Source organism: Mobula hypostoma, chromosome 7 (genome assembly GCF_963921235.1).
Source record: "Mobula hypostoma chromosome 7, sMobHyp1.1, whole genome shotgun sequence".
In the NCBI taxonomy this organism is placed as follows: domain Eukaryota; kingdom Metazoa; phylum Chordata; class Chondrichthyes; order Myliobatiformes; family Myliobatidae; genus Mobula; species Mobula hypostoma.
Window position 1 is genome coordinate 149,483,580 of NC_086103.1, and position 25,224 is coordinate 149,508,803.

The window sequence follows — 25,224 nt, forward strand, 5'->3', positions numbered from 1 at the left end:
AGCTCATGGTGACTGTCCAGGAGTTGAACCAGCTCGTGGTGACTGTCCAGGAGTTAAACCAGCCCGTGGTGACTATCCAGGAGTTGAGCCAGCCCGTGGTGACTGTCCAGGAGTTGAACCAGCTCGTGGTGACTGTCCAGGAGTTGAACCAGCTCGTGGTGACTGTCCAGGAGTTGAACCAGCTCGTGGTGACTGTCCAGGAGTTAAACCAGCCCGTGGTGACCCTCCAGGAGTTGAACCAGCTCGTGGTGACTGTCCAGGAGTTAAACCAGCCCGTGGTGACCCTCCAGGAGTTGAACCAGCTCGTGGTGACTGTCCAGGAGTTGAGCCAGCCTGTGGTGACTGTCCAGCAGTTGAACCAGCTCGTGGTGACTGTCCAGGAGTTGAACCAGCTCGTGGTGACCCTCCAGGAGTTAAACCAGCCCGTGGTGACCCTCCAGGAGTTGAGCCAGCCCGTGGTGACTGTCCAGCAGTTGAACCAGCTCATGGTGACTGTCCAGGAGTTGAACCAGCTCATGGTGACTGTCCAGGAGTTGAACCAGCTCATGGTGACTGTCCAGGAGTTGAACCAGCTCATGGTGACTATCCAGGAGTTGAACCAGCTCATGGTGACTATCCAGGAGTTGAACCAGCCCGTGGTGACTGTCCAGGAGTTGAACCAGCTCGTGGTGACTGTCCAGGAGTTGAACCAGCTCGTGGTGACTGTCCAGGAGTTGAACCAGCTCGTGGTGACTGTCCAGGAGTTGAACCAGCTCGTGGTGACTGTCCAGGAGTTGAACCAGCTCGTGGTGACTGTCCAGGAGTTGAACCAGCCCGTGGTGACTGTCCAGGAGTTGAACCAGCCCGTGGTGACTGTCCAGGAGTTGAACCAGCTCGTGGTGACTGTCCAGGAGTTGAACCAGCTCGTGGTGACTGTCCAGGAGTTGAACCAGCTCGTGGTGACTGTCCAGGAGTTAAACCAGCCCGTGGTGACCCTCCAGGAGTTGAACCAGCTCGTGGTGACTGTCTAGGAGTTGAACCAGCCCGTGGTGACTGTCCAGCAGTTGAACCAGCCCGTGGTGACTGTCCAGCAGTTGAACCAGCCCGTGGTGACTATCCAGGAGTTGAACCAGCCCGTGGTGACTGTCCAGCAGTTGAACCAGCCCGTGGTGACTGTCCAGGAGTTGAACCAGCCCGTGGTGACCCTCCAGGAGTTGAACCAGCCCGTGGTGACCCTCCAGGAGTTGAACCAGCCCGTGGTGACCCTCCAGGAGTTAAACCAGCCCGTGGTGACCCTCCAGGAGTTGAGCCAGCCTGTGGTGACTGTCCAGGAGTTGAACCAGCTCGTGGTGACTGTCCAGGAGTTGAACCAGCTCGTGGTGACTGTCCAGGAGTTAAACCAGCCCGTGGTGACCCTCCAGGAGTTGAACCAGCTCCTGGTGACTATCCAGGAGTTGAACCAGCCCGTGGTGACTGTCCAGGAGTTGAACCAGCCCGTGGTGACTATCCAGGAGTTGAACCAGCCTGTGGTGACTATCCAGGAGTTGAGCCAGCCTGTGGTGACTGTCTAGGAGTTGAACCAGCCCGTGGTGACTGTCCAGGAGTTGAACCAGCTCGTGGTAACTGTCCAGGAGTTGAACCAGCCCGTGGTGACTGTCCAGGAGTTGAACCAGCCCGTGCCTGCAACATCCCTGGTGGTCATCCTCTTGGTTCCGGGCAGACCTGCCAGCAGACATTGGTTTTGCAAATGAGGATAGAGGATATAAGGATATAAGGTGTTGCTCCTCCAACCTGAGTGTGGCCTCATCGCAACAGTAGAGGAGGCTATGGATAGAAATGTCATAATGGGAATAGGAAGTGGAATTAAAATGGGTGGCCACTGGGAAATCCTGTTTTTTCTGGTGGATAGAGCATAGATGCTATATTCCGGTAATGACCACGCCCCTCCCCCCTTCACTATTCCCCACCCCCTTTTCCCTCTCACTTTATTTCCTTGCCTGTACTCTCTGGTTCTCCTCTCCCTTTTCTTTCTTCCACGGCCTTCTGTTCTCTCCTATCAAATTGCCCCATTCTCTGGCCCTGTACCTTTTTCACCAATCAACTTCCCAGCTCTTTAACTCTCCCCCTCCCAGTTTCACCTATCACCTTGTGTTTCTCCCTCCCCTCCCCTTCGCCACCTTTAAACTCTTGACTCCCCATCTTTTTTCCTCCAGTCCTGCTGAAGGGTCTCAATCTAAAACATTGACTCTACTCTTTTCCATAGATACTGCCCGGCCTGCTGAGTTCCTCCAGCATTTTTTCTGTGTTGCTTGGATTTCCTGCATCTGCTGATTTTCTGTTGTCTATAACCTATGGACTCACTTTCAAGGACTCTCCATCTCATGTTCTTGATATTTATTGCTTATTTATTTATTTATTCCTTTTTTTGTGCTGTATTTGCACAGTTTGTTGCCTTTTGCGCATTGGCTGTTTGTCCTATTGGGTGCTGCCTTTCGTTGATTTTATGGCGTTTCTTGGGTTTACTGTGCACACCTTCAAGAAAACAAATCTCGGGGCTGATAATGTACCTGGATAATAAGTTTACTTTGAACTTTGAACAGGTATCCTTGGGAGGGCCGTCTATTGTAACTGAAGTTGGGAAACCTGTTACCACCTCAGAGCAATCAATTGAGTTTAGATTTCAGTTTAAATATTAAAAGAGATACAATAACAACACAAACTATGGTGCCTGGTGAGTCAGAGGGAGTGGATGGTAGAAGTAGTATATGTTAGCAACAGTGTGAAGGGCAAGATGTTAATCAGTATGTTTCTTGTTGGGTCAATCCTTGCTTTACAAGCTGTCAGCAAAGGTGGGTGCAGCTTTTAGTTTATTTCTTCTGGGGAATTTGGGATAAAGAGGAGCTCTTTGATGTATTTGAAACTCTTCTACCCTAAAATTTAAAATTAATATAGAACTGATGGTGTGCTAACTTAAAAAAATTGTATGAAAAACATCAAGACAAGTGACATACCCGAGGTGAGGAATCTGTGAGCCCATTACTGTCAGCTCCAGAGCAGGCTTATCTGTAGTCCAGTGACGCTGGAGAGTGGTGTGATGGCAGGGTGCCTTACAACAGGAGAAAGGCTCCTGAATTGATCAGAGGTTGGGGAAAATGGAATGTAATTGAATGAGGAATGTGTAATGACGAGGAGTGTGAGAGCCTTGGCTTCTGCAGTTGCCCAGTGGCGTTCAGCTTGATGTTGAGCTGCAGAGTAGATGAGTTAATTTGGCAGGAGGTTAAGGGAAGTAATAATTTGGTGATGGTGAGCCCAGTACAAGAGTGGGATTATCAGCCTTTTTGCAGCAATGTGCAGGAGGCTTGGTTCTGAATTAGTGGAATCTGTTTGGGGCTGGGGAAGGTAGTGGAGGAGTCTGTCCAGTAACCTTATATCTAGAGTAGGCTGGAGAAAGGAAGATGCTCTGCTTGGCTCAGAATGTGAGGCTGGGAACCAAATCAAAGTCTCTGTTTATTTATCTGACCCATATTAAATTGATATGGGACAATTAGGATCAGAAAGTGGATTGCAATGTAAATTGATATCTGCCGAAATGTTCAAATGCAATGTAATCACAATGGATGATCTTTAAAATTCAGTGCCATTCTTGTATGAGAGACGGTGCAAAAACCAAGCAGTGTTTCTGCAGAAAGATGTGTATCTTTCAGTTAATCAGCAACAGAGTAACAGTTTTATTGATTTCAATCAATAGTCCTTCTTCAGTTTATCTATATCCTTAATGTGTGACCTAGCCTTAGGTGCCTCTGGTAAAAACTGTGGTACTGAAATAAAAATGAGGTCTCCATTTCCCATGAAGTTTGTTTCGGCAGGCACTGGTTTAAAAAGAATCAGTTGTGACTTTGTTTATTGGGTTAGTAGATCAAAGATGGATGGTCTATTCCCGCTCCATTTCCTCTGTTCACCTACACGCTGTCACAAATGCATTGAGTATTTGAGTATTCCATCTGAACAATACTACAACACAGGAAAATTGTGAACAGCCTCTCCTGGTAAGACTTAGTACTTAAATACCAGGTATTTATAACAGGTTTTTGTTAGATTAGTGCACAAACATGCAGAATACTACAACAACGGTAATAGTTCAATTTGTCTAAAAACTCTGAATGATTTATGCTAGCTCACTACTCTTTGACTTCAAGATACTTCAAGATTTACAGATTATTTAATGTTATTTCCACTACACAAGTGTAAAGGAGAATGATGTAATTGTTACTCTGGATCTGATGCAGCACAAAAAAAACACAATAGGATATAGAACACATTAATTAAAAAAGCACAATAAATATAAATACATAAGGTAGCTTATATATGTAGTGATTGTATGTCCATACAGTGGACCCAGGCACAGGAGTGCCGTACATAAGGTGACTGATAGGAAGTTGGTGCCGGTGGTTCGTTTGGTGTTTTGACTGCCTGTTGTAGACCCTTCCATGCAGTTTCTGTACCATGCTGTGATTCAGCTTGAAAGGATGCTTTCTACTGCACATCTATAGAATGACATGAGTATAGATGGGCATAGTCCAGCTCTCTTCAACCTCCTTGGAAAGTGGAGCTGTTGGTGAGCTTTCCTGATTGGGTAGAATGTGTTCTGGGATCACGAGAGGTTGTCTGAGATGTGCTCGCAGTTTCCGCTGCTGTACCGTCACTGTGAGTGGTGCGAGTTCTCCAGAAGTTGACAGCCACCTCTGTTGTCTTGCTGATACTGAGGAAGAGATTATTTGCCTGGTACCAGGCCTCGAGCTCTTCCACTTCATCTCTGCAGGCCGTCTCATTGTAATTGGTGATGAGCCCCACCGCTGTTGTTCAGTTGGCGAACCTGACAGTGATTGTGTAGCAATGTGTGTACAGTAATGGACTCAGCACACAGCCCTGGGGGGCACCTATGTCGGGGATGATGGGGAGGCAGAAGTGGTTGTGCATCTTGACTGTCTGAGATGTGTTGGTTAGGAAGTCCAAACCCAGTCGCGCAGTGGTGTATTTAGACTGAGGAGCAGGAGTTTGTTCACTCGGGTTTGTGGGAAAATCGAGGCATAGCAGTTGGCACGACACTATTACAGCTCAGGGCGTGGCAGTTCTGAGTTCGATCTTCTGTAAGAAGTCTCTGTACATCCTCCTCTTCCAATGCGTGGTTTTTCTCCAGGTCCTCTGGTCCGGTTCCCTCCCGCAGTCCAAAGACACATCGGGTAGGTTAACTGGTCATTGTAAATTGTCCTGTGATGAGATTAGGGTTAAATTGGGGTTGTTAGGTTGCTGGACATAAGGGCCAAAGGGCCGGAGGGCCGTTCCACGCTGTATTGGTAAATAAATATTGTTGAATGCTGGACTGAAATCCAGAAACAGCATTCTGACATGTATGTTCTTGTTTTCCAGGTGTGTGAACAGTTCTGTCAGTAAGCACATTGGTGAATGTCCGATGTGGCAGGAATGGAGTTTTGGAACTGTGCCCTTACTAGCTGTTCTAAGCACTTCATGATGATTGGTGTCTGCTCCACCAGGCGGTAGTTGTTTATTGTTCAGGTGTGGAGTTCTTTGGTGCAGGGTTGCTGCTGGGTGATTTGAAGCATGTGGGGACAGCAGCCTGGATGAGTGCACTGCAGTGATGAAGATGTCCATGAGCTGATGTACACACTCCCCGACTACTCAGCCTGAGGTGTGTCTGGCCTGACTGCCTTCCGGGGGGGGGGGGGTTGACTCTCTGCAGAGTCCGTCTCACATCTGCCGCTGTTACAGACAATGGCTGCTCACCTGGGCTGGGGGGCAGCTTTCATGATCAGTGTTGTGTTGCATGTCTCAAAGCATGATTAAAAATTGTTTAGAGCGTCAGGGAGGGAGCTGCCACTGGGGCAGTCAACACTGTTTTTCCTTACATAGTTAGTAATGCCCTTGATGTCCAGCCACTTGCAGGGGATTGTTATTGGACAGGCGTTCCTGAATTTTTTTGTCCGTAGGAGGTCTTTGCTCTCTTGATGCCTGAGGTGATATTTCTCCTGTCTGCTCTGAGAACCCTTCTGTCTTCAGACTTGAAGGCAGCACCCTGGGCTTTTTAGTAGGGAGCGTACAGCCAGGTCTTCTGGTAGTGCTGTGAGGTGACTGTTCCTGAGGTACCAACGTTATCTACACACTTGCTGATGACAGATTAGTCATAATCATCGAAGTTTGTCTTCTCCATTTGTGGTGGCCTGCTTGAACATCTGCCAGGTTGTCCATTCAAAGCAGTCCTGAAGCACAGTGATTGCCTTCTAAGGCCACACAGTGATGGCCCTTTTGACTGGCTCCGGTCGGCATGCTGGGATTAACATTATGTAGATGTGGTCAGAGAGGCCAAGACAAGGGCATGTGATTGCTTAGTAAATACCAAGTCTGTTATATAAACACGGTCCAGTCTGTTTGTTTCCCTACTGGCCATGGTGACATGATGGTGGAATTTGGGTAAACTCTCCTGCAGGTTAACAGGATTGAAGTCTTGTACATTTATGAAGAGACCATCCAGATGCCAGAGGACATGGTAGAGAGCTGATACTGTAAATCTTTTCCAACAGTAATTTCCCAGAAAAAGTAATGTGGCCAGCATTTAATTGTAATATGTCCAATTGCCCCAGAACAGTGATGGATGAGTTTGTGTACCAACTCTTTTTAAAGTATACACAAAATCCACCTCCTTGGATTTCCCTGATAAGGTGTTCCTGTCAGTCCAGAACAGAATCATCCCGCTGAGTTGAAACGCTAGATCAGGCATTGTTGATGTTTAGCCACATTTCGGTGAAAAAAATGCAGCAGTTTCTCATCTCTTTCCATGCTTTCACTCTCAGTCTCAGTGAGTCCTTCTTTTTTTCTAGCGAGCAGACATTGGCCAAGAAAAGTGTTGGTAACACTGGTTTGGTCCGGTTACCTGTCAGCCTAGCTAATGCCCTGGCTCTTTTGCTGTCTTTCTGTTTCCTCTCATACTGCCCACGTCTGCCACTTCCTTGGCTGAGCCACCTAGGCCAGGTCACTGTTGCCGGGCCGTGTGTCCATTGAGCAGCGCCATTAACAGATAGAGGCTTAATCAGTAGCGTTGATGGTTGTAATTGAGTTTTGGTTAAGGGTAAACAAGAGCAATTCCAGAAATGATGAGATTAACTCAGCATGGCTTTGTAAACCACATGCTGTCTGCTGAGATATTATCAGATAATACCGAATCTTTGGTTGGCTGACAATGAAGTTCTTACAGATTTTGAGCTTCTGAATTTGGATTCAGTTTGCTATTCCTTTAATAGAAAGTCTGTTCTTCAGTAAAGTGTATATCTGATGGTCAATTTTAGGTTAATTCTTGTCATTGTTCTGTCAGGAACAAGTAAAATCAGTTTTTTAAAACTTTTAAGTACCATATAAATGTTGATATTCACTACATGAGGAAGACAATGTTGTTACAGTACCTACACAGGGAGAGATTTATTGCTATGAAGTCTTACTTAAAAGATCCTCTACTAAAGATGTAACATCCTGCCCAATGCTGTAACTTTGTAACTTGTTATACAACTCTGCAGTTCAAGTAGCCATGAGCAGTAGTACATAGAAGGAAGTATTCTATTGTGGGTCAGTCGAGACTTCCAAGCTGCGCCTTATAAGGCATGAAAATGCCCGATGCAGGCCTTTCATGGTCTGAGTCGACGTTCCCTCCCCCCCCCCCACAAAGACATTGTAACTAAGGACCAAAGCGTGATTAGGAAAGGAGCAGCCTTGAGCAACTTCATTTCTTGTGTGAAGAGAGACTAAAAAGATAGCTTGAAGGTTTTGGAAACAATTCTAAAATAAATGTGCAGTTTTCAATTTGAACAAACTGCATATCCGGATAGTTGATGGTCTGACACATCGTGAACAACTTGATTGGAGGTGTACTCCAATTGCATTTATCAATTGAACTGTTTCTATCTGTGGCAATTGAACCGAAATGCAGAATGAAACTAGACCATAATGATAAAAAAAAAAGCTGCACGTAACATTCTTGTTCTTATTTCCACTAGAGCTGCTGGATTTGTGGTTTTGGTCTAATCAATTGAAATCAATATGTTGGTGAAGAGAACCCATGGATCAACTCTGAGACATCTCCATAGGTTCCAGTGCTTCAACAGTGGCCAGAAAAATTATCTTTACTATAGTAACGAGGTAGAAGCTTATGTTAAAATTAGATCATGACCCCACTTAGATAAAGATCAGCTTTATTTGTCATATGTACATTCAAACAGCGAAATAAGGCATTTGCGTCAACAACCAGTATAGTCTGAGGTGCAAGTGTTCTTGTGCTTCTGGTCCAAACATAGACTGCCATAGCTTACGTATCTATTTGTCTTTTTGGACTGTGGAAGGAGGCCAGAGCACCCAGGGGAGCCCCACACGGTCATGGGGAGATTGTACAGACCCTTTACCGACAGTGGCAGGAATTGAACCCTGATCGCTGAACCAGTAAAACCTTATGCTAGCTGCTACCCTGCCACGTGTACGGAGAATTGTCAGGCACAAGTTCCATGCTCTCATAGAATTGGATGAGTTGGGTTTGTGGACCCCCAACAAGCAAAGTGCTTTTTTTAAGAAGAAGGAAAATTGAGCAGATCAGCAGCGACAACCCATGAAAGATTTGCAGAATTAAACTTGAATTCAGAGCTGGGAAGTCTGAGCCGTCATAACCAGCATGGCCTGTTCCACGTGTATGGGAAGTCTTCTATTTTCTGATGTTTTTCAGCAAGCCTGCTCATGAGGACATGAAAAGTGTTTAGTATCTACAGTGGCTATAATTAACTGCTGGTGTACTTTGAATTCTGAGTATTAATAAATATTGAGGGTCTTCCCCCTCCCTGAAGCCAGCTCCAATCCTTGCCATGTCTTCACCATTCCCTCCTACCTTCCGCTCTCCGAGGTGTAACGTTCTGTCCTCAGGAAAGGCCTTACCTTTTGTCCGCACTTCAGTGAGTTTCGTGCCTGACACGATGCCAAACTCTTCTTCTGTCACCTCCATCTCCAAGCCTACTTCTTTGGCAAGAATTCCACAGCCCGCATTGATGACCACTTCTCCCAACTCCAGCCCTCCTCTCCCGTCCCTGTCTCCAGCCCTCCTCTCCCGTTCCCCGTCTCCAGCCCTCCTCTTCTGTCCCCCGTCTCCAACCCTCCTCTCCCATGCCCGTCTCCAACTCTCCTCTCCCATGCCCGTCTCCAGGCCTCCTCTCCCGTCCCCGTCTCCAGCCCTCCTCTCCCATCCCTGTCTCCAGCCCTCCTCTCCCATCCCCGTCTCCAGCCCTCCTCTCCCATGCCAGTATCCAGGCCCTCTCCCGTCCCCGTCTCCAACCCTTCTCTCCTGTCCCCGTCTCCAGGCCTCCTCTCCTGTCCCCGTCTCCAGGTCTCCTCTCCCGTCCCCGTCTCTGGCCCTCCTCTCCCGTCCCAGTCTCCGGCCCTCCTCTCCCATCCCCGTCTCCAGGCCTCCTCTCCCGTCCCCGTCTCCGGCCCTCCTCTCACATCCCTGTCTCCAACCCTCCTCTCCCGTCCCCGTCTCCAGGTCTCCTCTCCCATCCCCGTCTCTGGCCCTCCTCTCCTGTCCCAGTCTCCGGCCCTCCTCTCCTGTCCCCGTCTCCAGCCCTCCTCTCCCGTCCCCGTCTCCAACCCTCCTCTCCTGTCCCTGTCTCCAGGCCTCCTCTCCTGTCCCCGTCTCCAGGTCTCCTCTCCCGTCCCCGTCTCCGACCCTCCTCTCCCGTCCCCATCTCCAGGCCTCCTCTCCCGTCCCCGTCTCCAGCCCTCCTCTCACATCCCTGTCTCCAACCCTCCTCTCTCGTCCCCGTCTCCAGCCCTCCTCTCCCGTCCCCGTCTCCAACCCTCCTCTCCTGTCCCCGTCTCCAGGTCTCCTCTCCTGTTCCCGTCTCCAGGTCTCCTCTCCCGTCCCCGTCTCTGGCCCTCCTCTCCCGTCCCAGTCTCTGGCCCTCCTCTCCCGTCCCCGTCTCCAGGCCTCCTCTCCCGTCCCCGTCTCCGGCCCTCCTCTCACATCCCTGTCTCCAACCCTCCTCTCCCGTCCCCGTCTCCAGCCCTCCTCTCCCGTCCCCGTCTCCAACCCTCCTCTCCTGTCCCCGTCTCCAGGCCTCCTCTCCTGTCCCCGTCTCCAGGTCTCCTCTCCCGTCCCCGTCTCCGGCCCTCCTCTCCCGTCCCCGTCTCCTCTCCTGTCCCCGTCTCCAGGCCTCCTCTCCCGTCCCCGTCTCCAGGCCTCCTCTCCCGTCCCCGTCTCCAGGCCTCCTCTCCCATCCCCGTCTCCAGCCCTCCTCTCACATCCCTGTCTCCAACCCTCCTCTCCCGTCCCCGTCTCCAGCCCCCCTCCTCTTTTTTGATATCCTGTTCGGTTTCTCTGTCTGCCCTGGATCTTTTCATCTCGAAATGCTGACAAGACATCAACTGGCTTGACTTCAGCACTTCTCTCTCCCCCTCGAACTTCACCCCCTTTGAACGCACTGCCCTCCACTCTCTCCGCGCCAATCCCAACCTCACCATCAAGCCCGCAGACAAAGGGTGTGCTATTCTAGTGTGGTGCACTGACCTCTACTTTGCTGAGGCCAGGCAGCATTTCAGACACCTCCTCATACCCACCCCTTGAAGAGGATCCCACTCCGGATCATTGGAAAACTGCCTTTATCACCATCACTGACCTCATCAACTCTGGAGAACTCCCACCCACTGCCACCAAACTCATAGTTCCCTTATCCCACACTGTTCGCTTCTATCTCCTACTCAAGATCCACAAACCTGACTGTCCGGGTAGCCAATTGTCTCTGCCTGCTCCTGTCCCACTGAACTTGTGTCTCATACCTCAACTCCAATCTACCCCCTTGGTTCAATCCCTGCCCATCTACATCAGTGACACGTCTCATGCTCTTGATCTCCTCGCTATCTTTCAATTCTCTAGGCCTGACTGCTTCATTTTCACCATGGATGTCCAGTGACAATACACTTCCACTCCGCCCCCCCTCTTGAAGAAGGCCTTAAAGCGTTCTGCTTCTTTCTCAATAAAGGAACCAACTAGTTCCCCTCCATCACAACCCTCCTCAGTCTGGTAGAACTGGTCCTTGCCCTCAACAATTTTTCCTTCAGTTCCTCCCACTTTCTCCAGACTCAAAGGGTAGCCATGGGCACCCGCATGTGCCCAGCAAGGCCTGCATTTTTGTGCCTATGTAGAACAGTCCATGTTCCAAGCCTTCCCTGGTAATGCTGTCCAACTCCTCCTCCACTACATTGATGACTGGATGGCTGCTTCATACACCCATGCTAAGCTCATTAATTTAATCAATTTTATCTCCAACTTCCACACTGCCCTTAAATTCACTTGGTCCACATCTGTCACCACCCTTCCTTTTCAATCGACATCTTTTATAAACCTATCAATTCCCATGATTATCTTGACTATACCTCTTCCTAACCTGTCTCCTGTAAAAATGTTATCCCCTTTTTCTCAATTCCTTTATCTCCGCTGCATCCCAGGATGCGGCTTTCCTTTCTAGGACATCAAAGATGTCCTCCTTCAAAGATGAGGTTTCTCTTCCTCCTGCCGTTAATGCTGCCCTCTCCCATGTCTCCTCGATTTTCTGAACACCTGCGCTCACCGCATCGTGCCACTGCCTTAACAGTGATAGAGTTCCTTTTGTCCTTGCCTACCACTCCATGAGCCTTCACATCCAACACATCATCCTTCATAATTTCCACTATCTCCAAAGGGATCCTATCTTTACCTAGTCCCCCTCTCTGCTTTCTGCAGGTATTGCTCCCTTCGTGATTCCTTTGTCCATTCATCCCTCCCCACTAATCCCCCTCCCAGCACTTTTCCTTGCAGGTGACCAAGGTGCTACACCTGTCCATTCAGGGCCCCAAAGAGTCCTTCCAGGTGAGGCAACACTTCACCTGTAAATCTGCTGAGGTCATCTATTGAGTCCGGTGTTCCAGATGCGGCCTTCTCTACATTGGATGGTAAATTGTGGAACGGCTTTTTCAAACACCTCTGCTCCATTTGCCAAAAGTGGAATTTCCCAGTGGCCAAATATTTGAATTCTGATTCCCGTTCTGACATGTCGGTCCATGCCGTCCTCTTGTGCCATGATGAGGCTACTCTCAGGGTGGAGGAGCAACACCTTGTATTCCATCTGGGGAGCCTCCAACCTGATGACATGAATATTGATTTCTCCTTCTGGAAAAAATATTCCCTCCCCCCCTTCTTCTATTCTCCACTCTGGCCTTTTACTTCTTCTCACCTGCCTATCACCTCCCCCTGGGTCCCCTCCTCTTTCCCTTTCTCCCATGGTCCACTCTCCTCGCCTATTAGAGTCCTTCTCCAGCCAGGCTTCATCTTTCAATCTCTCCCGCACCTTTTTTATTCTTGTCTTCTACCCTTCTTTTCCAGTCCTGAAGGAAGGGTCTTGGCCTAAAACATTGACTGTTTGTCTAATTCCATAGATGCAGCCTGACCTGCTGAGTTCCTCCAGCGTTTTGTGTGTGTTAATCTGGATTTTCAGCATCTGCAGAATCTCTTGTGTTTATGTTAGCACTCCAGACTGAGGATCGGTTCCATTTTTAGGATGCCCAGGCAGTGACCCGTTGCTGAAGTGCCACTCATGACACAAGCTTACCCCCTTGTGCAATCAGGACATGATCCCGTGTGATTTACATCCTGTACACTTTCCTCATTGTTGGTGAAATATTTCAACCTCAGTTCAAGCTGCTGAACCCAATTATGTGGAAACCCTAGAAGGCAGTCCCACACATGCACTGCCTCAATTATTAGAATCTGCAGCTCACAGTTTCTGGAATGACTCATTAAGTAACTTCATGCCTGAGCTGCTCTCCCTTGCTGTATTTAGGGCCTCGCCCTTCAATTGTCTTGTTTGCAATTCTGTTTATTAAAAGTGCCTAATTTGAATTTGCCTGTGATATGGAAAACCAGCATTAGTTCATTACAGAAAATGCCTAGTGAAATTCCACAGTGGAAATTAAAATGAAATAGTTCATGTGGAGGGTGTTCAAGTGCTGGCTTTGTACTGAGGCTGAAAAACTTCTTATCTCTAAATCTTGCAAACAGTAGCTAGTGCCACTGCCCTAAGGCTGGGAGAGTCAGATCCAATCCCAACCCTCTTGTGCCTTCCACGTCGAGCGTGTATATTCTCTGACTGCATAGGATTCCTCCCATTTTTAAAAATAATAAGTGAGTTGGCTGCATTGCCGAAATTGAGTTAATGGGCAGGAGAAGACATTACAGGGTAAAGAAGAAATTAGACTAATTGGCTTCCTCTGCTTCCAGCTAGAAGGCCAAACTGGCTTCTTGTGTAGTAAGGTGAGAAAGGGGAAGACTAGTAATTATTACCCTCAGTAACATCCTGTACCTAATAAAGTGGCCACTGAGAGTGTGTTCTTTGTCTTCTGCTACTGTAGCCCACCCACTTCAAAGTTCAACGTGTTGTGAGTTCAGTGGTGCTCCTCTGCACACCACTGTTGTAACCTGTGGTCATTTGAATTACTGTCAGCTTGAACCAGTCTGGCCATTCTCCTCTGATCATTCTCGTTAACGAGGTGTTTTGCCCAAGAACTGCCACTCATTGGATTTTTTTTGCACCATTCTCGGTAGGCCCGAGAGACTTGTGCATGAAAACCCCAGGAGACCAGCAGTTTCTGAGATACTCAAACTATCCTGTCTGGCACCAACAATCATCCCACGGTCACAGTCACTTAGATCACATTTCATTCCCATTCAAATATTTTGAATCCGAACCCCTTAACCATGTCTGCATGCTTTTATGCGTTGAGTTGCTGCCACATGATTGGCTGATTAGAGATTTGAATTAATGAGCAGGTGCACCTAATAAAGTGGGCACTGAGTGTATATTGAATTGGGGAAAATTGCAAAGTTCCAGGGGATGGAATTGCCAAACAGGATAAGCAAACCACTTGGTTTCTTCTCGAAGGACTTGAATCACCTTAGAGCTGGAAGGTACAGTGAGCTGAACAAGTCAGTTGGAGTCCAAGTCTTAGTTTTCTTAACCCTGCCCAATCCTGTACAAATCAGTACTGTGTCCATGGTTACTGAATGTTCTGCAGCAGTGTGGGCCTACTTCCCTGCAGTATAAAAAAAATCTGCATAAATTAAGCTTCGTTGTGCATGTTTTCTGAGTGCTTTAGATGGCAACTTGCTTCTCATTGAGTGATGTTAGTTCAGGTCTCAGTAGACAGTATATCAGTGTTGCTAGGGCGTTCCCCATCAACCCACACCCACCAGAAGCATGCAGAGCTGCTATGTTTTCCACTGTGCTGGGCTGATTTGATGCCTGCACTCAGTGATGTGACTTCGATAGAGTAAAAATCAAACAGCATTGGCAGCAGGCCCTTCAGCCCAAAGGATCCTATCACTAAACACACATCTTTCCCTCCTCATGGGAATCACTCTATATGTTACTTCCTTGTCCACTTGCCGCTCCCCACAGATCTCTCTCTTTAGGCTTGTTCTGCCCAACCTGACAAATGCTACATTGGTCCCAACACTTCCCCTCTCACCACCACTCAGGGGCCCCAAACAGTGCTTCCAGATGAGGTAACATTTCACCTGCAAGTCTGTTGGGGCCATCTGTTGTATTCTGTGCTCCCAGTGCGGTCTACTCCACGACACAGATTGGGAGACTACTTTGTCGAGTACCTTCGCTCTGTCTGCCACATGAGGCTGGATCTCCCAGTGACTACCCGTTTCGATTCCACTTCCCATTCTCGTTCTGACAAGTCTGTCCATGGCCATGATGAGGTCACACTCAGATTGGAGGAGCAACACGTCATACTCTGTGTGGATGGTCTCCAACCCTAATGGCATTTCTCTAATTTCTGGTAATCCCCGCAACCCCCATTCTCTCCTTCTCCATTCATCAGTCTGGTTACTCATTCTCTTCACCTCACCTGCCCATCACTCCCTTCTGGTTTTCCTCCTCCTTCTCTTTCTTCCAATTACCTCTGTCTTCTATTAGATTCTTTCTCCTATGTCTCTTTGCCTTTTCTACCTATCACCTCCCAGCTTCTTTCTTCCTCCTCCCCCACCCACCCATCCACCCCCTCACCTGGTCCTACCTATCGCCTCCCAGCTTCATTCTTCCTCCTCCCCCACCCACCCATCCACCCCCTCACCTGGTCCTACCTATCACCTCCCAGCTTCTTACTTCAACCCCCACCCACCCATCCACCCCCTCACCTGGTCCTACCTATCGCCTCCCAGCTTCTTACTTCATCCCCCACCCACCCATCCACCCCCTCACCTGGTCCTACCTATCACCTCCCAGCTTCTTACTTCAACCCCCACCCACCCATCCACCCCCTCACCTGGTCCTACCTATCGCCTCCCAGCTTCTTACTTCATCCCCCACCCACCCATCCACCCCCTCACCTGGTCCTACCTATCACCTCCCAGCTTCTTACTTCATCCCCCCACCCACCCATCCATGCCCTCACCTGGTCCTACCTATCGCCTCCCAGCTTCTTACTTCATCCCCCACCCACCCATCCACCCCCTCACTTGGTCCAACCTATCACCTCCCAGCTTCTTACTTCATCCCCCACTCACCCATCCACGCCCTCACCTGGTCCTACCTATCGCCTCCCAGCTTCTTACTTCATCCCCCACCCACCCATCCACCCCCTCACCTGGTCCTACCTATCGCCTCCCAGCTTCTTACTTCATCCCCCACCCACCCATCCACGCCCTCACCTGGTCCTACCTATCGCCTCCCAGCTTCTTACTTCAACCCCCACCCACCCATCCACGCCCTCACCTGGTCCTACCTATCGCCTCCCAGCTTCTTACTTCAACCCCCACCCACCCATCCACACCCTCACCTGGTCCTACCTATCGCCTCCCAGCTTCTTACTTCATCCCCACCCACCCATCCACCCCCTCACCTGGTCCTACCTATCACCTGCTAGCTTATCCTCCTCTCTCCTTATTCTGGTTTCTGCTACCTTCCAGTCCCGAGGAAGAGTTCTGGCAGGAAAAAGCAGCTGTTTATTCCCCTCTGAAAATGCTGCCTGACTTGCTGAATTCCTCCAGCATTTTGTGTGTGTTGCTCTAGATTTCCTGCACCTGCAGAATCTCTGGTGTTTATTACAGAGCAGGTGCACGGTGTTCTACGTTCTTAACAGCCTTTGTTCAATTGGCACATACAAGGATGATTAATTGTGAACAACACACAAAATGCTGGAGGAACTCAGCAGGCCAGGCAGCATTTATGGCGAAGAGTAGTGTCCACATTTTGCACCGAGGCCTTTCAGCAGGACCCTGATTAATTGTGAAGTTTTGACAAGGTTAAGAAAATGGAAGCAAAGAAACTGATAAAATTTGACTGGAGGAATGAGGAATTTGTTATTACATGATATATCAAACTGGCATAAGATGTGGGGCAATGTAGCTGTCTAATGTAACCACCTCTCAGCTTCAAACAGCAGCTGTAAGTTGGCCTGTAAGTTATATTTTGGCCGGAGGTCTCAAAAGCCTCATAAACTGGCAGCAATAGTGGCCTGTTGCGACCTTCAGGGGAGTCCAAGAGAATTCACTCTCGTGAAATTATGTTTTATGTTTTTTAAGCACAGACAATAGTGAATTATTTACAGTTTCAATAGCTATATCACCTACTTAACTTTAATACTAATAGGCATCCGTTAGTATCGTGAGACCATGGATTTGCGCCTTGGAAGGTTTCCAGGGCGCAGGCCTGGGCAAGGTTGTATAGAAGACAGGCGGTTGCCTATGCTGCAAGTCTCCCCTCTCCACGCCACCGATGTTGTCCAAGGGAAGGGCATTAGGACCCATACAGCTTGGCACCGGTGTCGTTGCAGAGCAATGTGTAGTGAAGTGCCTTGCTCAAGGACACAACACGCTGCATCAGCCAAGGCTCGAACTAGCGACCTTCAGATAACTAGGCCGACGCCTTAACCACTTGGCCATTTAACTTCAATAACCTGAATACAGTCATAAATATGCAGAATTACATATTTACATACATTGTTGCACATTCCCACAGCAGAACCCCTTTTGTCATGGTCTAATCAGGAGGTTAAATGACATATTTGGAAACTTGTCCTGAACTATGCATTTAGTAGCAGGGATACACCTTTAATTATCTGCTAATACAGGAGATAGCCACTTAATGCCTTCCCTGATCTCATTGGTCAGTTTGGTGTGTGAGCAGAGGATTGGCAAAGGGCTTTCAATTCACATAAATGTAAGATATTGCATTTTGAGAGATCAGACCAGTGTAGGAATTGTATAGTGGGGCCTTGGGTACTATTGTGGAATAGGGGGACCTAGGAATACAAGTGCATAGTCTGATGTAAGTGGTGTCAGAGGTAGACATGGTGGTGAAGAAGGTCTTTGGGAAGTAATGCTACAGTTATAAAAGACATCACTGTGACGGTGCTTGAAGTATTGTGTGGAGTTTTGGTCACCTGGTTTAGGAGAAAATTTATTGAACTAGAAAGAGTGCACCAAAGGTTTACCAGGATATTTCCTGGACTGCTGGTGGGGGGTAGTTAAGTTACAAGCAGAGATTGTGTACACTAGGACTTGATTTGTTGGAATGTACCAGATTGAGAGATGATCTGATAGAAGTATAGAATAGCATGATGGTCTATAAGATAATATATAAGAGCCATTGAGAGTGTCCTGACCAAGTCCCTACAACAGATTGTGAAGTCTGCTGAGAGGATCACTGGGGTCTCTCCTCCACCCATCCCAGATACTTGTCGGGACTGCTGCATGCACAGTGCCCTTAGCATGTCAATAACCCCTCTCATCCATCCAATAATCTTTTTGACCCCCAACCATCAGAAAGGAGGTACCATAGTGCTAGGACAAGGATTGTTAGGATTGCATTAAAGCATCAGACTACTGAACTCCTTGCTAATATTCAGGTCTCATCACCTATGAAGCACCAGTAGCATATTCTGTCTACTTTTGGACTTGTGTTACAAATACACCTTATTATTTGTTAACTTATTTGTGTAGTATGTATTGCGTGTGAGTTATATGTACTCTGTTGTGCACCTTGGTCCGGAGGAACTTTGTTTCATTTGGTGGCATACATGGTTGAATGACAATAAACAAAAACATCCCAAATGTTCCAAATTTAAATTTGCGAAGTATTTATGTTTTACTGAGGATGTTACTTTGGAGGTAATCAGTACTTCAAAGATATTTATGATTATAAAGTTATAAATGTGTTTTATTGGGCTCTCCCTGACAATAATTGAATTAAATCTCCATAATAGAAGGGAAATTGTTTGAAATTGGACCTTGTGCTTGCAGGGAGATGACAAGGGAAGGAAAGAGGGTGAAGGAGGATAGTTCATGTTTTATTGGAGAGATCACAGAGGTTTGGAAAGGTCTTGAAATGATTAGGAGGTGGTGGTGGTGATGCTAAAGAGCTCCAAATGCAGAAGATGATGTGGAACTGAGGAGGATACCAAGAAGATAGGAGCACTGCAGTGGGATCTGATCTTTGAGGGGATTAACAGGATGCACTGTAGCTGAGGGGAAGAATCTCTGCTCCTTTTTGGCCCTCAGATCTGAGGTACACAACAGACCTTATTCCCTTATAGCTTTAATGCTGTCAGGAACTCAGGCTGTCAAAGAAGGAATAAAACCAAAGCATGCTCCTTTAAGATCAAATCAAGTTCAATTATCATTCAAACAATGCATAGATACAGCTGAACAAGACGGTGTTCCTCTGGGGCCAAGGTGCAAAGCATTCCAAATTGCAAGCAAATATTCAAAAATAGTGAGTAACATAATTCAAAATATTGAGCATATTCACTTGAAAAAAATCATATATAGGCCAACACCCTGAGCAACAATGTCCAGCAATCAATGGTACAGTCTCTTGACCGTGTACAGACGCACGCAATACAGCCTATCATTAACCATATGAACACGGGAGAGGCCAGTGAAGCGCACCTTCAATAACTCCAAAAGACTGAAGTTGGGTAAAATACTGAAAGGCTTTTATTCGCTGTACAATACGACCTCCATGGTGAGTGTCTGCCCCTGGACTGAGGAGGAGGGGCAAGGCAAAAACACCTTTATACAGGAATCTGTGAGAGAAGCCACAGGGGCAGTCAGCAGAGAGGCGTGTCCAGACAGTTAACCAGTTACAACATATATATGGTTTACCACAGCCAGGCTCCAGATGAACTCAGCCATGCTTTAGGGCTTCCGTATCTCTCACTTTGTCCGCAGCAGCAGGCATGCCCAAGGCTTGTGGCCTAGTTCTCACTACAACTGAGGCCACACAGCTCCTTTGTCGACTGTCTCCTCCACCAGACAAGGGTAACAGGCCTGTGGCAACTTACATTATCAATGCCCAACAGAGTCTTGCAATCGCAGATGAAATGTCTGAGACAATCTCCCGTGGTTACACTGCTTCTGAGTAGTGGCAGCAACTCGGCCTGCAGCCCTTCGACACCTTCGACACCTTGGTTGGCTCCGCCGCCAACACCAGTCCAGCTACTCCTATCAACAAGTAGCTCACTGATGGAGTAGCTCTGCAATACCCGATGTTCTTAGAGTAGAATTGTCTTTGGATCATAAAAAAACTAATTGTGCGAAGGAAAAAGGCATCTTTTGTTGGCCTCCGAGAGGCAGCTGCATTTGCCTGTGCTGCCGTCTTAACGGAAGTTTATCCCGTCTAGATAGTTAATGAAATATCTGCGCCAGGTGCGTCGAGCTGCAGCACCGTAGGAACTGGGTTAAGGAACTGGAGCTGCAGCTCGTTGACCTTCGTCTGGTCAGAGAAAGTGAGGAGGTGAGAGAGAGGAGCTATAGGCAAGTAGTCACACTGGGGCCTTGGGAGACAGACAAGTGGGTAATAGACAGGAGAGGGAAGGACAAGGAACAGGTACTAGAGAGTACCCCTGTGGCTGTCCCCCTTAACAATAAGTAGTCCTGTTTGAGTACTGTTGGGGGGGGGATGGCCTACCTGGGGGAAGTGACAGTTGCTATACCTCTGGCACAGAGTCTGGCCCTGTGGCTCAGAAGGGTAGGGAAAGGAAGAAGGTAGCAGTAATAGGGGGACTCTATAGTTAGGGGGTCAGACAGGTGATCCTGTGGATGCAGGAAAGAAACACTGATGGTAGTTTGCCTCCCAGGTGCCAGGGTCTGGGATGTTTCCGATCACGTTCACGATATCCTGGAGTGGGAAGGAGAACAGCCAGAGGTCATAGTACATATTGGTACCAACGACATAGGTAGGAAAAGGGAGGAAGTCCTGAAAACAGATTACCGGGAGTTAGGAAGGAAGTTGAGAAGCAGGACCACAAAGGTAGTAATCTCGGGATTATTGCCTGTGCCATGCGACAGTGAGTGTAGGAATAGAGTGAGGTGGAGGATAAATGCGTGGTTGAGGGATTGGAGCAGGGGACAGAGGTTCAGATTTCTGCATCATTGGGACCTCTTTTGGGGCAGGCATGACCTGTACTAAGAGGACGAGTTGCACTTGAATCCAAAGGGACCAATATCCTGGCAGGAAGATTTGCTAAGGCTATTGGGGAGAGTTTAAAGTAGAATTGCTGGGATGTGGGAACCAAACTGAAGAGACGGAGGAAGGGGCTGTTGGCTCACAAATAGAGAAAGCATGTAGGCGGTGTGAGAGGGAGGACTGGCAGGTGATAGAGAAGGGATACACTCAGACCGATAGTTTGAGATGTGTCTACTTTAATGTAAGAAGCATCATGAACAAAGCAGATGAGCTTAGGTGGAGCTGTGATGTTGTGGCCATTACAGAGACTTGGATGGCTCAGAGGCAGGAATGGTTACTTCGAGTGCCAGGCTATAGATGTTTCAGAAAGGACAGGGAGGGAGGCAAAAGAGGTGGGGGCGTGGCACTGCTGATCAGAGATAGTGTCACGGCTGCAGAAAAGGAGGATGTCATGGAGGGATTGTCCACAGAGTCTCTGTGGGTGGAAGTTAGAAACAGGAAGGGGTCAATAACTCTACTGGGTGTTTTTTATAGACCACCCAATAGTAATAGGGACATCGAGGAGCAGATAGGGAGACAGATTCTGGAAAGGTGGAATAATAACAGGGTTGTCGTGGTGGGAAATATTAATTTCCCAAATATTGATTGGCATTTCACTAGAGCTTAGGGGTTTAGATGGGGTGTAGTTTGTTAGGAGTGTTCAGGAAGGTTTCTTGGGACAATATGTAGATAAGCCAACAAGAGGAGAGGCTGTACTTGATCTGGTATTGGGAAATGAACCTGGTCAGGTGTCAGATCTTTCAGTGGGAGAGCATTTTGGAGATAGTGATCACAATTCTATCTCCTTTACCATTGCATTGGACAGGGATAGGAATAGTTAGGAAAATGTTTAATTGGAGTAAGGGGAAGTATGAAGCTATCAGGCAGGAACTTGGAAGCATAAATTGGGAACAGATGTTCTCAAGGAATCATACGGAAGAAACGTGGCAAACGTTCAGGGGATATTTGCGTCGGGTTCTGCATAGGTACTTTCTGATGAGATGGAAAGGATGGTAGGGTACAGGAACTATGGTGTACAAAGGCTGTTGTAAATCTAGTCAAGAAGAAGAGGAAAGCTTACAAAAGGTTCAAAAAAACTAGGTAATGATAGAGATCTATAAGATTATAAGGCTAGCAGGAAGGAGCTTAAGAATGAAATTAGAAGAGCCAGAAGGGGCCATGAAAAGGCCCTAGTGAGCAGGATTAAGGAAAATCCCAAGGCATTCTACAAGTATGTGAAGAGCAAGAGGATAAGACGTGAGAGAATAGGACCAATCAAGTGTGACAGGGGAAAAGTGTGTATGGAACCGAAGGAGATAGCAGAGGTACCTAATGAATACTTTGCTTCAGTATTCACTACTGAAAAGAACTTTGGTGAATGTAGGGATAACTTACTGTGGATTAAGAAAGAGGATGTGCTGGACCTTTTGGAAAGCATCAAGTTGGATAAGTCACCGGGACTGGACGAGATGTACCCCAGGCTACTGTGCAAAGTGAGGGAGCAGATTGCTGAGCCTCTGGCGATGATCTTTGCATCATCAGTGGGGACGGGAGCGGTTCCGGAGGATTGGAGGGTTGTAGATGTTGTTCCCTTATTCACGAAAGGGAGTAGAGATGGCCCAGCAAATTATAGACCAGTGAGTCTTCAGTGGTTGGTAAGTTGTTGGAAAAGATCCTGAGAGGCAGGATTTATGAACATTTGGAGAAGCATAATATGATTAGGAATAGTCAGCATGGCTTTGTCAAAGGCAGGTCGTGCCTTACAAGCCTGATTGAATTTTTGAGGATGTGACTAAACACATTGATGAAGGTAGAGCAGTAGATGTAGTATATATGGATTTCAGCAAGGCATTTGATAAGGTACCCCATGTAAGGCTTATTGAGAAAGTAAGGAGGCATGTGATCCAAGGGGACCTTGTGCTGTGGATCCAGAATTGGCTCGCCCACAGAAGGCAAAGAGTGGTTGTAGATTCTGCATGGAGGTTGGTGACCAGTGGTGTGCCTCAGGGATCTGTTCTGGGACCCTCCTCTTCATGATTTTTATAGATGACCTGGATGAGGAACTGGAGGGATGGGTTAATAAATTTGCTGATGACACAAAGGTTGGGAGTGTTGTAGATAGTGTGGAGGGCTGTCAGAGGTTATAGTGGGACATCGATAGGATGCAAAACTGGGCTGAGAAGTGGCAGATGGAGTTCAACCCAGGTAAGTGTGAAGTGGTTCATTTTGGTAGGTCAGATATGATGGTAGTATATAGTACTAATGGTAAGACGCTTGGCAGTGTGGAGGATCAGAGGGATCTCAGGGACCGAGTCCATAGGTCACTCAAAGCTGCTGCGCAGGTTGACTGTGTGGTTAAGAAGACATACGGTGCATTGGCCTTCAGCAACTGTGGGATTGAGTTTAGGAGCTGAGAGGTAATGTTACAGCTATATAGGACCCTGGTCAGGTCCCATTTGGAGTACGGTGCTCAGTTCTGGTCACCTTACTACAGGAAGGATGTGGAAACCATAGAAAGGGTGCACAGGAGATTTACAAGGATGTTGCCTGGATTGGGGAGCATGCCTTATGTGAATAGGTTGAGTGAACTTGGCCTTTTTTTCCTTGGAGCGCCTGAGGATGAGAGGTGACCTGATAGAGGTGTATACGATGTTGACAGGCATTGATCGTGTGGATAGTCAGAGGCTTTTTCTCAGTGCTGAAATGGCTAACATGAGAGGACACAGTTTTAAGCTGCTTGGAAGTAGGTATAGAGGAGATGCCAGGGGTAAGTTTTTTATGCAGCGAGTGTTGAGTGCGTGGAATGGGCTGCCAGCAATGGTGGTGTAGGCGGATACAAGAGAGTCTTTTAAGACAGGGGTCCCCAACCTTTTTTGCATTGCAGACTGGTTTAATATTGACAATATTCTTGCGGACCGGCCGACCCGGGGGTGCTGTTCAAGTAGGGTTAACCTCACCTCAACGTATCTTTTACCGTTAGGGTTGCCAACTTTCTCACTCCCAAATAAGGGACAAAGTAGCAGACAAATCCTGGGACACTTGTGTTTACCCCAGGAAAGACTATCATGACCATGAAGCCTTGCGCGAGCACCTGTGTGCGCATGCGTGACGTGTGCATATGTGATGTGCGCATGCGCGTACGTGCTGATTTTTTTCCCCACAAATCGGTTTCGGCTTAATCTTCCCAACTACACTGTACATACATTATTTCTACTTTATATAGGCTGTGTATTTATCATATCATTCCCGCTTTTACTATATGTTAGTGTTATTTTTGGTTTTATGTATTACTTGGTATGATTTAGTAGGTTATTTTTTTGGATCTGGAACGCTCAGAAATTTTTCCCATATAAATTAATGGTGATTGCTTCTTCACTTTATGCCATTTCGGCACGAAAGGTTTCTTAGGAACGCTCTACTTTAGCGGGAGAAATACAGGACAAGGGCGGTCCCAGAATGGGAGAAACCAATTTAGCCCAGTATACGGGATGTCCCGGCAAATACGGGACCGTTGGAAACCCTATGTTCAAGTTCAACAGTGCGTGACAGGGAATGAGGAAAGGTGCAGCTGACTCATATCGTTTCCTCGCGGCCCGGTAGCACATGCATTGTGGCCCGGTACCGGTCTGCAGCCTGGTGGTTAGGTACCGCTGTTTTAAGAGACTCCTGGATAGGTACATTGAGCTTAGAGAAATAGAGGGCTATGGGTAACCTTAGGTAATTTCTAAGTAAGTACATGTTTGGCACAGCATTGTGGGCCGAAGGGCTTGTATTGTGCTGTAGGTTTTCTCTGTTTCAACGAAAGACTTCTCCTTTAAGTGGATTGATTGATTGCCCAATCATTCGTATTTCCCATTAATATTAGACAACCACAGTAGGCCAATTTGTTATTTTTCCATTTTGACTTAATGTCTAACCCAAATACAACCACTTCTGAGGATTGAAACACCAGCTACAGCACCACACACCCTGTCAACATCATCCCAATGGACTCCCCCTTTTGCTCATCACCCTGAAACAATTATTTAGCATTCCTACTCACATGGTCTGATCAGTCAAACTGACACTTCTCAAAGCTGTCTGGCATTCGTTAAGATCTTTGGACTGGAAGTGAATGGATGAATTGTTGGCAGAAATACAATGCACTTAGCAGATGATATGGACTAACCTGTTTGACCTGGTTGTTGGAAAAAGAGTTAATGTAATTGGTATACACCCTGTGAGATGGAAGTAGTTTTCAGAATTATCAGCATAGGTTGGTTGACATCCACCTGTCTCGAAGGACAATGGGTGATGATCATCATCATCACAAGCCTGTGCGGAAGGTACAGAGATTATGAGGTGCCCAGTGGTCAAGATCCCCCTCTAGGCCTCACCAGTCTAGTCCAAAAGAAAGCTATGAAGCAATATGTTTGGCACCAGCTCAGCTGCAGGATCTGCCAGAAGGATGTTCAATGACATCCAGCCGCCTTAGGGACTCCACTCTGGATTTACCATCTCGGTTTACTCCTGTTGTCTTCGTCTCTCCTGAGGCTGCCGACAAGGTAGTGGGGCTATTTATCCATAGCTGGGGATCTGGTCCATGAGCACCAGGGCATACCCACACACCAGTGGGCCTGCAGGCTACGTGTGCAGGTGCCAGACCTCCTTCCCGTCC

General features: G+C 47.6%; 1 protein-coding gene across 1 annotated transcript in view; it reads left to right on the forward strand.

The window, feature by feature from the left end:
- The first annotated feature begins 2,765 nt into the window (after positions 1 to 2,765).
- The window catches only part of LOC134349651 (mesenteric estrogen-dependent adipogenesis protein-like), a 49,700-nt gene continuing 27,241 nt past the window's right edge, over positions 2,766 to 25,224 (forward strand). Inside the window, exon 1 of the mRNA XM_063054271.1 lies at positions 2,766 to 2,828. The gene's annotated coding sequence lies outside the window, so the exon portion shown is untranslated. The remainder of the gene's footprint in view (positions 2,829 to 25,224) is intronic.